Source organism: Spermophilus citellus (assembly GCF_964194105.1).
Source record: "Spermophilus citellus genome assembly, chromosome: 7".
NCBI lineage: Eukaryota > Metazoa > Chordata > Mammalia > Rodentia > Sciuridae > Spermophilus > Spermophilus citellus.
The window spans coordinates 26,787,226-26,802,421 of NC_138188.1; the positions used below are offsets into that span (position 1 = coordinate 26,787,226).

The 15,196-nt window shown below is 38.6% G+C and overlaps 1 protein-coding gene and 1 pseudogene across 2 annotated transcripts in view; one reads left to right on the forward strand and one right to left on the reverse strand.

The window, feature by feature from the left end:
* DOCK3 (dedicator of cytokinesis 3) overlaps positions 1 to 15,196 on the forward strand; it is a 695,231-nt gene that overhangs the window by 193,811 nt on the left and 486,224 nt on the right. The gene's annotated exons all lie outside the window — the stretch shown is intronic.
* Positions 1 to 15,196, reverse strand: part of LOC308652694 (serine/threonine-protein kinase 17A-like) — a 67,259-nt pseudogene that overhangs the window by 1,805 nt on the left and 50,258 nt on the right. The gene's annotated exons all lie outside the window — the stretch shown is intronic.

Sequence of the window (15,196 nt, forward strand, 5' to 3'; positions counted from 1 at the left end):
TCAGCCAAGCAGGAGCCACCACTGCCAGGCTTCTCTAGAGGGATTCTGACGTTCTTCCTTTCCTGCTGCTCAGCTCACTCCTTGTAGATGGCGGGTAACGGGATGGCCTCAGTTGACCCGTTCTACCTGATGCAGACAGCTTCACCTGCTGCTGACACCTTCACCTGGCACTCGACCTTGCCCCTCTCGCAGGACTTGCCTACCACACAGACTGGTGTATGATATTTTTAAAATATTTTTTTTTAATTGTAGATGGAAATAACTTACTTTATTTTTATGTGGTGCTGACAATTGAACACAGAGCATCACATGTGCTAAGTTACAGCCTCAGCCCGTGTATGGTCTATTTTAATGGGTTGTTGAATTCAGTTTGAAATTATTTTGAGTATATTTGCAGCTTTGTTCATTAATGATATAAATGTATAGTTTCATTTATTTGTTTTTGTCAGGTTTTGGTAGCAGTGTAATATTGGCATTGTAGAATGTGGAAGGCTTTCTTCCTTTCCTGTTTCATGGAGTAATTTGAGGAATGTAGCTGCTGTTATTATTATTATTTGATACTAGGGATTGAACTTGGGGGCACTGAACCAACGAAACACATCCCCAACCCTATTTTGTATTTTATTTAGAGTCAGGGTCTCACTGAGTCACCAATCCTAGGGTGGCTTTGAACTCGTGATCCTCCTGAGCTGGGATTACAGGTGTGTGCCACCATGCCAAGCATAGCTATTATTTTTTTCAAAGTTTAGTAAAATTAATCAGAGAGTCTGTCTGGTCCAGAACTTTTTGTTTGGATACTTTACTGCTTCAGTCTCATTGCTTACTATTGATTTAACTAGGTTTTCTTTTTGCCACCATGGTCCAGTTTAGTAGGTCATATGTATCTGGAAAATTGTCCACTTTTTTCTAGATTTTTTAATTTGTTGGAATATAATTTTTCGAGTTAGTCCATAATGATCCTCTGAATTCCAGTGGTTATCAGTTGTAATATTTCTTCCCCCCACTCTTATTTATAGTAATTCAGTTCTTTCCTCTCTTTATCTTTTTGGTCAATAATTTAGCTAAGGATCTTGTTTATCTCTTCAAAGAAACAACTCTCTTTTTCATTGAACCTTTGTATTTAGTTTTCTATTATTTCTACTCTGATGTTTATTCTTTCAACTAATTTTATTTTTTATAGTCGATGAACACACTACCTTTTTTTTTTTTTTGGTACCAAGGATTGAACTCATGGACACTCGCCACTATGCCCGGCTTTATTTGATTTTTATGTGGTGCTGAGGATCGAACCCAGCGCCTCACATGTGCTAGGCAAGTGTTCTACCAACTGAGCTATAACCCTAGCCGTCAACTAATTTTAGGTTTGCTTTATTCTTGTTCCCTCCCCCCAAATACCTTGATACACACACACACACACACACACACACACACACACACACACACCTAATTTGGTTATTTATTTGAGATCTCAATTTTTTTTTTATATATAGGTAGCCATTGCTATACACTTCTATCTTAGGAGTAACTGTGGTGCATCCTACAGCTTCTGGTATGTTGTGTTTTCATTTTCATTTGATTTTAGGAATTTTAAAATTTCTCCCCTGGTTTCTTTAATGACCAACTCTCTGTTCAAGTGTATTGTTTAAATCTCCATGCATTTGTATAGTTTCTGCAGTTTTTCTTGTTATTGATTTCTAATTTCATTTTGTTATGGTCTGATATGATGTAAGAAGTTATTTTTTGGGTTTTGGATATCTTAAGGCTTGCTTTGTGGCCTAAAATGTGATCTTATTTTGGAAAAAGTTTCATGAGCTGAGAAAAGAATATGCACTCTACCATCATTGGATGGAAGATTCTATTGGTATCTGTTAAATCCATTTGATCTCTAGTGTAATTTGTCTCACATCTTTTTTTCTTAATTTTTTAAAATTTTATTATCCTGGACTATCTTTCGGTGAGAATGAGGTATTGAACTTACCCATTTGTTGTATTGGAGTCTGCTTCTCTCTTTATATCTTTATTTTATAAAACTGGGTTCTCCGATGTGTGGTGCCTTGCCGCAGTCTGGCTGGGCACAATTTAGGAGCCACTTGTCAAAAGAAATTAACTTTATTTTTAGAACTACAAACGCCAAACAAAACAGCTCCTCAGGAAAAAACCCTCAGAGCCCAACTGCCACCACTGGCTTCCCACAAGCCTCTCACCCCCACACAAACACCTCTCCACCTCCCACAATCCTCCTGCTCTTGAGGCCGATTGGCTGGGTTGCATGGGCGGAGCCAAAGAAGTCCCCCAATGAGCAGCTCCGTGGAGGAGCCAATCAGCTAGATGTTGCTGGGGCTGCTGTGAGCCAATCATCAGCTGGCAGTCTGAAGGGCAGGGAAACAGCCCAATGAACATCACCGCAGAGGAGCCAATCAGCTAGATGTTGCTGGGGCCGCTGTGAACCAATCATCAGCTGGCAGTCTGAAGGGCGGGGAAACAGCCCAATGAACATCACCGCAGAGGAGCCAATCAGCTAGATGTTGCTGGGGCCGCTATGAACCAATCATCAGCCGGCAGCTGGAAGTTTGCTGGCAGTTGGAAGTTTGCTGGGGCCCCTTTGGCTGTGGCTCTCAACATCGCCCCCTCTCTGTTTAAACAACAAGCATGTGGCTTAGGGACCGTGCCTGCCTTAGGTTGTCCAATAGTACATATGGTCCTTACCCGTCTTCGGATGAGCTGACCTCAGGGCATCAGCCTCCTGTCTTAGGTTGGTACCATTGTAATTGGATCTTACCCATCATTGACTACCGGTCCAGTATACAGCCACACCTGTGGAGAGGTCTTTGTCATGACAAGCAGAAGGGAGGAAGATACACCAAGCCAATTGACGGCTCTTGTTGGAAAAATTGTACAACTGATGACATCATCAGTAAAAATACTCCAACACTACCACAAGTCGCTGCACCAACAGATAGTTCACAATGCATACAAGTGAGTTCACAATGCATACAAGTGACACATAGTTTAGGCAAGTTCTGCAAGCAGTTCAGTGATGGCTATTGCAGAAACTGTAGATTAGTTTTATCTTTGTCTTCACCGGCACTGGGATGAAGATAGGAATTCTAGCAATAATGGCTAAAGAAAAAATTATGTAACATTCCAGAAGGCACTAAAAGAAAACAATTTTCTTAACAATTTACATTATCTTGAAGAGAAAAGAAAACAATTTTCTTAACAATTTACATTATCTTGAAGAGAATTATTAAATATAATGAAAAGGAAAGGTGAAAGTAAACAAACAGATCTGTTAACCTTCTTTTTTGTTTACATATTAAAACAATTCTTAACAGTTATTTACCCAATTTAAATTAAACCATTTAAATCACGTGAATAAAAAAAAAATTGGATCCATTTTTTCATGAGCGCTCATCATATATGATATATGGACATACGTACATTCAAACATATAACACAAAACACAAGTATGCACACATAATATAATACATACAACACATAATAGTAAAGGCCTTATAACTTTTTACAGGTGAAACCTCCATTGCAATGTTTAAAAACTCTATAGTAAAAAAAAAAAAATAGAACTGATCAGCAAAACATTAACCTAGGTCTGTATGAGCTCAAAAAACAAAATAGAACTTCATGATATGGGAAAGGGCAATAATAAAATAGATATTGAAAAAAGCATCCTGGTTCTGTTGCAGATGTAAGAATAGCCAAACTGGAGTTTTGGATATCAGCTGTTATGGATTTGAGCCAAATCATCATCTTTTTGGTCTGTAGAAATCGCTTTAGTTAATCTCTCTGGAATCCAAATCGGCTACTGTTCTTCCTGTGGAAACACACAAACAGGCCCCCAACTCCAGACAATCACTGGGTCAGGACCTTGGTTAATCTCTCTGGAATCCAAATCGGCTGCTGTTCTTCCTGTGGAAACACACAAACAGACCCCTGACTCCAGACAATTACTGGGTCAGGACCTTTCCATTGTCCTGTTAGAATATCTTTCCAAAGTACCTTGGGCTTATGTACATTTTTTGGACACATATGCCTTTCTGCAGCACTAAGTCCTGATGAATCCAAATTTAAAAAGTTTAGAGTAAAAAGGGTTATTTTAAGTTTATCTTTGGGGAATATATACCCCTTCCCAATTCCGTCTTTTTGCTTTAATAAGTACATTTTAATAGTTTGATGAGCTCTTTCAACTATTTCTTGTCCCTGTGGATTGTATGGGATTCCTGTTATATGAGTAATGTCAAATGATGAGCAAAATTGTTTAAAAGAGGTAGAAGTATAACCAGGGGCATTATCTGTTTTTAACTGTTTTGGAATGCCCACAGTGGCAAAATTTTGTAAGCAATGAGCTATAACATCTTTAGTTTTTTCTCCGGTATGAAGGGAGCCCATCAAAAATCCAGAAGAAGTATCAACTGTAACATGCAAATATTTTAATTTTCCAAATTCTGGCAAGTGTGTGACGTCCATCTGCCAAATATGGTTAGGTATCAATCCTCTAGGATTGACTCCAAGATTAACTTGTGGTAAAAAGGTCACACAATTTTGACATTGTTTTATTATTTGTCTAGCTTGTTCCTTAGTTATTTTAAAACGCTTTTGTAAAGTATTAGCATTGACATGGAACCTTTTATGAAAATTTATAGCTTCTTCTAGTGTAGAGAAAATATGTATGTCATGTGTAGTTTTATCTGCTAAATCATTGCCCAAACTAAGGGCTCCAGGCAATCCTGTATGTGCTATGATATGTCCTATAACGAATGGGTCTTTTATGTCCCAGATTAAACTTTTTATAGTGGAAAACAAAGAGAAAACAGTAGAAGAAGGGGAAATCCTACCAGCATCTTCAAGGGATACTATAGCATTAACTATATACTGACTATCAGAAAATAACTTAAATACAGAATCTTTATACATCACAAAAGCTTGTAATACTGCATTAAGCTCTACCTTTTGAGCTGATTGTTTGGGTACTAAAAATGTAAAAGTTTGATCAGGTGTAACTATTGCTGCTGTACCATTATTTGACCCATCAGTGAATATATTTGGAGCATTCATGATAGGTCTTTTTCTTGTCATTTTTGGAAAAATTACAGGATGCAATGACCAAAAAGACAATAAAGGATTCGATGGTAAGTGGTTATCAAATGAAACATTAGATTTGCACATGATTATTGCCCAAGTATTTAACTCATTAGCTAATTCATCAATTTGATTCATAGTATATGGAGTAATAATTTTATTGGGAGAAATTCCGAATACTCCCTTTGCTGTTTTTATTCCTTTGAGTATTAATTGTCCTACAGCCTCAGGATACCTAGTAAGAATAGTGTTAGGAGAATAAGATAAATGTATCCATAATAATGGACCTTCTTGCCAAAATACTCCTGTAGGAATATTTTTTGTTGGTAGTACAATAAATAATAAAGGCAATCTTATATCATTTCTATCCAAATGCATATTTTCCATATATGTTTCAATGAATTTTAATGCCTTTCTTGCTTCAGGCGTTAACATTCGGGGTGAATTTGGATCTGATGGACCTTTTATGATATCAAATAAAGGTCCCAATTCTCCTGTTGGAATACCTAGATAAGGCCTTATCCAATTTATGTCTCCTAATAACTTTTGAAAGTCATTAAGTGATTTGAGGTGATCTACTCGTATTTGAATTTTCTGTGGACGGACCATGGTTGAGGATAATAGAACTCCTAAATAATTAATTGGAAAATTTAATTGTACTTTATCTATTGCTATCTCTAGATTATAATTTTTAAATAAGTTTTTAAGTGTGGCATAACATTCTAGCAATGTGTTTTTAGCTTTGTGTGCTAATAATACATCATCCATATAGTGAAATATTTGTAGTTCAGGATTTTGATTTCTAAGTGGCTGGATTACTTTGTTAACATAAATTTGACACATAGTTGGGCTGTTAGCCATCCCTTGAGGGAGTACTTTCCATTCATATCTCTGATCAGGACCTTCATGATTTAGTGCAGGGATAGTAAATGCAATTTACTTAACAGTCTTTTGGTTTGTTTTTTTACTAATTTCTGTTCCCGTATTTCTACTATAATACAACCCAACAAGATAACACCAAACAAAACCGAGACAGAATGAAATAAAAAGGGAACAAAAAAATTCATTATAGCCTTTCTATCCTCCTGACATGTGCATCCGTCCTTTTTCCCTATCTGTTCCTCAGACACAAATAGTTTTTCCTCAGATGTGAGCGGTTTTTCTTCCATCTCACACATCTCCAGGAACAGGCAAGTTAAAACAAAAATGAAGCAAAACAAAAGAGGAAACTTAGAATGGCTACCAATCCTCTCGCCCTGCCCTCAGGGGTGAGCAGTTTACTTACCCTCAGTCGCTCCCCGTGCGAGCCACCAAATACCGCAGTCTGGCTGGGCACAATTCAGGAGCCTCTTGTCCAAAGAAACTAACTTTATTTTTAGAACTACAAACGCCAAACAAAACAGCTCCTCAGGAAAAAACCCTCAGAGCCCAACTGCCACCACTGGCTTCCCAGAAGCCTCTCACCCCCACACAACCCTCACCACCTCCCACAATCCTCCTGTTCTTGAGGCCGATTGGCTGGGTTGCGTGGGCAGAGCCAAAGAAGTCCTCCAATGAGCAGCTCCGTGGAGGAGCCAATCAGCTAGATGTTGCTGGGGCCGCTGTGAACCAATCATCAGCTGGCAGTCTGAAGGGCGGGGAAACAGCCCAGTGAACATCACCGCAGAGGAGCCAATCAGCTAGATGTTGCTGGGGCCGCTGTGAACCAATCATCAGCTGGCAGTCTGAAGGGCGGGGAAACAGCCCAATGAACATCACCGCAGAGGAGCCAATCAGCTAGATGTTGCTGGGGCCGCTATGAACCAATCATCAGCCGGCAGCTGGAAGTTTGCTGGCAGTTGGAAGTTTGCTGGGGCCCCTTTGGCTGTGGCTCTCAACAGTGCCTATGTGTTTACAATTTTTATATCACCTTGGTGGAACATTCCTTTTAACAATATATGGTGACCTTCTTTGCTCTTTAGGCTGATTTTTGGTTTCAAGTCTATTTTGTTAAATATGAATAATATATTCCTCCTTGCTTTCAGAGTCCACTTGTTTGAAATATTATTTTTCATCCTACTTTCATTCTGTATATTTTTTTGTCAGTGAGGTGTGTTTCACATAGGGAGTAGAATGTTGGGTATTGATTTTAAATTCATTCAGCTAGTCTGCATCTTTTAATTGGATAATTGAGACAATTTATTTTCACAGTTATTGAAAGGTATGTACTAATTTCTGTCATTGATTTGTTTTTATTTTCTGGACAGTTTAATATCTATGTTCATTTCTTACTTATTTATTTTAGAGGTTTGGTGTTTTACTACATTAATGATTGATTCTTCCCTACTTACTATCATTTGTATATTTACTTCTCTGGTGAGAGCTATTGTTTACTTTGCTTGTGTGATTGTGTTTATGCTGCTTCTGCTTCAGTGTGTAAAATTCCTTTAAAAATATATATATTTTTTGAGATGAAGAAATTCTCAAAGTCTTTATTCTACATTAAAGGAAGGAATAGGTAAAAAAAAAAGAGAGCTGATGTTGTGGCTCAGCGGTAGAGTGCTCTCCTAGCACATGCGAGGCCCTGGGTTAGATCCTCAGGACCACATAAATAAATAAAATAAAGATATTGTGTCCAACTACAACTAAAAAAAATAAATACTTTTTTAAAAAATTGCCTGTTTTTTAGCAAAATTAAATATAGCACTTGCTTCTCTGCAGAAAAGGGCAACTTGAGCCTTTATTTCAAGTACTTATGATGATTTTAGTTTTCTTCTGCTACTTCTCAAACATGGCCACAGTGCATTGCTACACAAACCCACAGGACCGTAGGGAAATTGTACACTTCATCTCTCTGGGTCTCAGTTTTCTCAGGATGGAGTTGTATTAGATGATTTGTAAAATTTATTTCAGAGTTAACATTGCTTTGTCTTTATAAATTCTTCTTCTAGTAGATTCACCCAAAAGAGTGACTATCATGCTTCTGATTGTCCTTGAGAACAAGATTGGGACTCAAGCTTACCAAAAAGGAGGGACATTTAACTATGACTTTAAAAAAATTCTGTTTTTGCTAAGAAATGGAAAGATCACCTATGGAAAGAAAATTGTGATTTGTCTTCATTGATGAGGAAAGCCAAATGTAAACTAGGAGAACACGAAAAAAACTAGTGATATGTTTCTTGTCATGAAAGAGGCAATTTGATCATGAATGATTGTTCTTAAAAATTAATTCTTGGTGGGTGCAGTGGTGCACGCCTCTAATCCCAGTGACTCGGGAGCCTGAGACAGGAGGATCTCAAGTTCAAAGCCAGCCTCAGCAAAAGCAAGGCACTAAGCAACTCAGTGAGACCCTCTCTCTAAATAAAATACAAAATAGGTCTGAGGACGTGGCCCAGTGGTCGAGTGTCCCTGAATTCAATCCCCAGTACTCCCCCACAAAATTAATTCTTGCACTTACTGAGCACTTACTATGTCCTTCACATGCATTACCTTATATAATTCTCATAACAGCATAAAAAGATTAAGGGTGTTCTTATTCACCCAAGGATGCAGACGTAGAAAGTGAGGCAAGATGAGGTTATGCAGCTTACCATCAGTAGCAGTGCTGTGGTGGAGCCCTAGCTTATGCCAAACCCATACTTTTAACAGCTTGCATCGTGTCATTGGCAACCATTGCTACCAACAAGACAACTTTCTTTTTTTTTTGGTACTATTATTTCTTTAATTTTACAGTTGACAGTTAGGTGATTAAGAATTACAAAATCTGTATCGCACCAGGAAAAGGCTGAGAGAGTGGGGATATCAGGTTCTCTGAGTCCAGGGTCACTTCTAATAGCCCCAAGCCCTTAATCCCTCCATGGCTGGCTTCCCCTGGGCTGAAATGGACTTTGGACACCTCTCCTATTCTACTTCTAAGATGAAATTTATAAAATTTGCAGGATCATGCCACAGGAAAGTGACTCTGTCCCCTCCTATTCTTTTTTTTTTTATTGTTGGTTGTTCAAAACATTACATAGTTCTTGATATATCATATTTCACATTTTGATTCAAGTGGGTTATGAACTCCCATTTTTACCCCGTATACAGATTGCAGAATCACATCAGTTACACTTCCATTGATTTACATATTGTCATACTAGTGTCTGTTGTATTCTGCTGCCTTTCCTATCCTCTACTATCCCCCTCCCCTCCCCTCCCCTCCTCTCTTCTCTCTCTACCCCCTCTACTGTAATTCATTTCTCCCCCTTGTATTATTTTTCCCTTTCCTCTCACTTCCTCTTGTATGTAATTTTGTATAACCCTGAGGGTCTCCTTCCATTTCCATGCAATTTCCCTTCCCTCTCGCATTCCCTCCCACCTCTCATCCCTGTTTAATGTTAATCTTCTTCTCATGCTCTTCGTCCCTACTCTGTTCTTAGTTACCCTCCTTATATCAAAGAAGACATTTGGCATTTGTTTTTTAGGGATTGGCTGGCTTCACTTAGCATAATCTGCTCTAATGCCATCCATTTCCCTCCAAATTCTATGATTTTGTCATTTTTTAATGCAGAGTAATACTCCATTGTGTATAGATGCCACATTTTTTTATCCATTCATCTATTGAAGGGCATCTAGGTTGGTTCCACAGTCTTGCTATTGTGAATTGTGCTGCTATGAACATCGATGTAGCAGTGTCCCTGTAGCATGCTCTTTTTAGGTCTTTAGGGAATAGACCCAGAAGGGGAATAGCTGGGTCAAATGGTGGTTCCATTCCCAGCTTTCCAAGAAATCTCCATACTGCTTTCCAAATTGGCTGCACCAATTTGCAGTTCCACCAACAATGAGCAAGTGTACTCTTTTCCCCACATCCTCACCAGCAGTTGTTCTTCTTTGACTTCATAATGGCTGCCAATCTTACTGGAGTGAGATGGTATCTTAGGGTGGTTTTGATTTGCATTTCTTTGACTGCTAGCGATGCTGAGCATTTTTTCATGTGTTTGTTGATTGATAGTATGTCCTCCTCTGAGAATTGTCTGTTCAGGTCCTTGGCCCATCTGTTGATTGGGTTATTTGTTATCTTATTGTCTAATTTTTTGAGTTCTTTGTATACTCTGGGTATTAGGGCTCTATCTGAAGTGTGAGGAGTAAATATTTGTTCCCAGGATGTAGGCTCCCTATTTACCTCTCTCATTGTTTCTTTTGCTGAGAAAATACTTTTTAGTTTGAGTAAGTCCCATTTGTTGATTCTAGTTATTAACTCTTGTGCTATGGGTGTCCTATTGAGGAATTTGGGACCCGACCTCACAGTATGTAGATCTTGGCCAACTTTTTCTTCTATCAGACGCAGAGTCTCTGATTTGATATCAAGCTCCTTGATCCATTTTGAGTTAACTTTTGTGCATGGCGAGAGAAAGGGATTCAGTTTCATTTTGATGCATATGGATTTCCAGTTTTCCCAGCACCATTTGTTGAAGATGCTATCCTTCCTCCATTGCATGCTTTTAGCCCCTTTATCAAATATAAGATAGTTGTAGTTTTGTGGATTGGTTTCTGTGTCCTCTATTCTGTACCATTGGTCTACCCGCCTGTTTTGGTACCAGTACCATGCTGTTTTTGTTACTATTGCTCTGTAGTATAGTTTGAAGTCTGGTATTGCTATACCGTCTGATTCACACTTCCTGATTAGCATTGTTTTTGCTATTCTGGGTCTTTTGTTTTTCCATATGAATTTCATGATTGCTTTCTCTATTTCTACAAGAAATGCCGTTGGGATTTTGATTGGCATTGCATTAAACCTATAGAGAACTTTTGGTAATATCGCCATTTTGATGATGTTAGTTCTGCCTATCCATGAACAGGGTATATTTTTCCATCTTCTAAGATCTTCTTCTACTTCTCTCTTTAGGGTTCTGTAGTTTTCATTGTATAAGTCTTTCACCTCTTTTGTTAGGTTGATTCCCAAGTATTTTATTTTTTTTGAGGATATTGTGAATGGAGTGTTTTTCCTTATTTCCATTTCAGAGGATTTGTCGCTGATATACAGGAATGCCTTTGATTTATGCGTGTTGATTTTATATCCTGCCACTTTGCTAAATTCATTTATTAGCTCTAATAGTTTCTTTGTAGACCCTTTTGGGTCTGCTAGGTATAGAATTATGTCATCTGCAAATAGTGATAATTTAAGTTTTTCTTTTCCTATTTTTATGCCTTTGATTTCTTTCGTATGTCTAATTGCTCTGGCCAGTGTTTCGAGAACTATGTTGAACAGAAGTGGTGAGAGAGGGCATCCCTGTCTTGTTCCAGATTTTAGAGGGAATGCCTTCAATTTTTCTCCATTGAGAATGATGCTAGCCTGAGGCTTAGCGTAGATTGCTTTTACAACGTTTAGGTATGTTCCTGTTATCCCTAGTTTTTCTAGAGTTTTGAACATAAAGGGATGCTGTACTTTGTCGAATGCTTTTTCTGCATCTATCGAGATGATCATATGGTTTTTAATTTTAAGTCTATTGATGTGGTGAATAACATTTATTGATTTCCGTATATTGAACCAGCCTTGCATCCCAGGGATGAATCCTACTTGATCATGATGCACAATTTTTTTGATATGTTTTTGAATCCGATTCGCCAGAATTTTATTGAGGATTTTTGCATCTAGGTTCATTAGAGATATTGGTCTGTAGTTTTCTTTCTTTGAAGTGTCTTTGTCTGGTTTAGGAATCAGGGTGATGTTGGCCTCGTAGAATGAATTTGGAAGTTCTCCCTCTTTTTCTATTTCCTGAAATAGCTTGAAAAGTATTGGTATTAGTTCCTCTTTAAAGGTTTTGTAAAACTCTGCTGTATACCCATCCGGTCCTGGGCTTTTCTTAGTTGGTAGTCTTTTGATGGTTTCTTCTATTTCTTCAATTGATATTGGTCTGTTTAGGTTATCTATATCCTCCTGACTCAATCTGGGCAGATCATATGACTTAAGAAATTTATCGATGCCTTCACTATCTTCTATTTTATTGGAGTATAAGGATTCAAAATAATTTCTGATTATCTTCTGTATTTCTGAAGTGTCTGTTGTGATGTTTCCTTTTTCATCCCGTATTCTAGTAATTTGAGTTCTCTCTGTTCTTCTCTTTGTTAGCATGGCTAATGGTCTGTCGATTTTATTTATTTTTTCAAAGAAGTTTTAGTTTTGTCAATTTTTTCAATTGTTTCTTTTGTTTCGATTTCATTAATTTCAGCTCTGATTTTAATTATTTCTTGCCTTCTACTTCTTTTGCTGTTATTTTGCTCTTCTTTTTCTAGGATTTTGAGATGAAGTATGAGATTATTTATTTGTTGGTTTTTTTTTTTTAAGGAATGAACTCCAAGCAATGAATTTTCCTCTTAGAACTGCTTTCAATGTGTCCCATAGATTCCGATATATTGTGTCTGTGTTTTCATTTATCTCTAAGAATTTTTTAATTTCCTCCTTGATGTCTTCTATAACCCAGTGATCATTCAGTAATCCATTGTTCATTCTCCAAGTGATACATGATTTTTCCTTCCTTCTTTTATCGTTCATTTTCAGTTTCATTCCATTATGATCCGATAAGATGCATGGTATTATCTCTACTCCTTTATATTGTCTAAGAGTTGCCCTGTGACATAATATATGGTCTGTTTTTGAGAAGGATCCATGTGCTGCTGAGAAAAAAGTATAACTGCTTGATGTTGGGTGGTATATTCTATATATGTCAATTAAGTCTAGGTTATTAATTGTGTTATTGAGTTCTATAGTTTCCTTATTCAACTTTTGTTTGGAAGATCTGTCCAGTGGTGAGAGAGGTGTGTTGAAGTCTCCCATGATTATTGTATGGTGGTCTATTAGACTGTTGAACTTGAGAAGAGTTTGCTTGATGAACATAGCAGCACCGTTGTTTGGGGCATATATATTTATGATTGTTATGTCTTGTTGGTGTATGGTTCCCTTGAGCAGTATGTAGTGTCCCTCTTTATCCCTTTTGATTAACTTTGGCTTGAAATCTATTTTATTTGATATGAGTATGGACACTCCTGCTTGTTTCCGAAGTCCATATGAGTGATATGATTTTTCCCAACCTTTCACCTTCAGTCTATGTATGTCTTTTCCTATCAAATACGTCTCCTGTAGGCAGCATATTGTTGGGTCTTGTTTTGTGATCCATTCAACTTGCCTGTGTCTCTTAATTGGTGAGTTTAAGCCATTAACATTTAGGGTTATTATTGAGATATGGTTTGTTCTTCCAGCCATATTTGTTTATTTATGTCACTAAACATGGTTTGTTTTCCTCTTTGATTATTTTCCCCCTTTACTGTCCTACCTCCCACTGTTGGTTTTCATTGTTGTTTTCCATTTCCTCTTCCTGAAATGTTTTGCCAAGGATGTTTTGAAGAGATGGTTTTCTAGCTGCAAATTCTTTTAACTTTTGTTTATCGTGGAAGGTTTTAATTTCATCTTCCATCCTGAAGCTTAATTTCGCTGGATACACGATTCTTGGTTGGGACCCATTTTCTTTCAGTGTTTGAAATATGTTATTCCAGGATCTTCTAGCTTTCAAAGTCTTTTTTGAGAGATCAGCTGTTATCCTGATTGGTTTACCTCTAAATGTGATCTGCTTCCCTTCTCTTGTAGGTTTTAAGGTTGCCCTGCTCTGCCCCTACTCCCATTGGTGTGACGTGTCTACCACGTTGGCAGGCCGCTGGGTCCGTTCTGCCGATCAGCCTGTGGTCTGCCTACCTTGCGGGCTCGGGCGGCAGCTCTGCTCAGCCCCCACCGCAGTTGGGGTGAAGTGCTACCACGCCGGCGGGTCGCTGGGGCTGTTCCAGACGCGGGCTGCAGCTCTGCTCTGCCTCTCTGGCCCCCACAGCACTCAGCAGGATCCGGACCGACAAGCAGTCTCCGCGGGTTCCTCAGCCCTGGGTCAGAGCAGCTCCGGGAGTCAGAACTCGGCCACTCTGGGCTCCGTGCATGCTCTGATAGGAGGAGGCTCCAAGAAGCAGCCTCCACGGGTTCCTTAGACCTGCGCCAGAGCAGTTATGGGAGCCAGAATTCGGCTGCCCCGGGCTCCGTGTATGTTCTGATAGGAGCAGGCCCCAAGAAGCAGTTTCCGCGGGTTCTTCAGCCCTGGGCCAGCGCAGTTCTGGGAGCCAGAACCCGGCCGCTCTGGGCTCTGTGCATGCTCTCATAGGAGCAGGCTCCAAGAAGCAGCCTTCGCGGGCTCCTTAGCCCTGGGTCAGAGCAGTTCCGGGAGTCAGAATTCGGCCGCCCCGGGCTCCGTGTATGTTTTGATAGGAGCAGGGCCCAAGAAGCAGTTTCCGCGGGTTCTTTATCACTGCGCCTGAGTAATTTGTCTGCGAGATGCAGGCGAATGGCAGCCTGAAATTACCTGTTCTATGGTTGGATGAGCTGCAATCAGTCCTAAATATATTTTTTGTGATGGTTTCATGATCATGAATTATTTATTCTTATATTATCTTGAAGTACCTTTATTTTCTCATTTGATTCTGAAGGATAATTTGCTGGGTATAGTAATCTGGGTTGCAATTATTTTCTTTCAGGGCTTAAATATGTTTCATGTCTCCCTGGCTTTTAGAGTTTTTGCTGAGAAATCTGCTTTTATTCTGATAGGTTTGTCATTTTAAGTGACTTGGTACTTCTCTCTTGCACTTTAAATATACTTTTTAAAATTCTGTATATTTGGCACTTTAACTATAATATGATGCATAGAGGATCTTTTCTGGTCATGTCCCTTTGGGGTATAAATGCTTTCTGTTACCCGGTTGTCCATATATTTTCCAACATTTGGTAAGTTCTCTGCAATTATTTCACCAAATTCTGTTAGTCTGTTCCTTTGCTTTTTTTTGTCTGCATCTGTGATTCATAAGGTTAGTTTTTAAAATTACTTCCTGAATGTGATAATTCATCAACCTTGTCTGAAAGCCCTGATCTTCTTTCTTTTGCTTGAGCTAGTCTGTTGGTGAGGCTTTGAACTATTTTTTTTGTTTGTTTTCAAATTTGACTTATTGAGCTTTTCATTTCCAAGACTTCTCTTTGGTTCTTTTTTCCAGAATCTCTGCTTTTTTAATTGCTCATTCGTATTTTACATTTTGTTCCTTAATTAATTCAGCCATT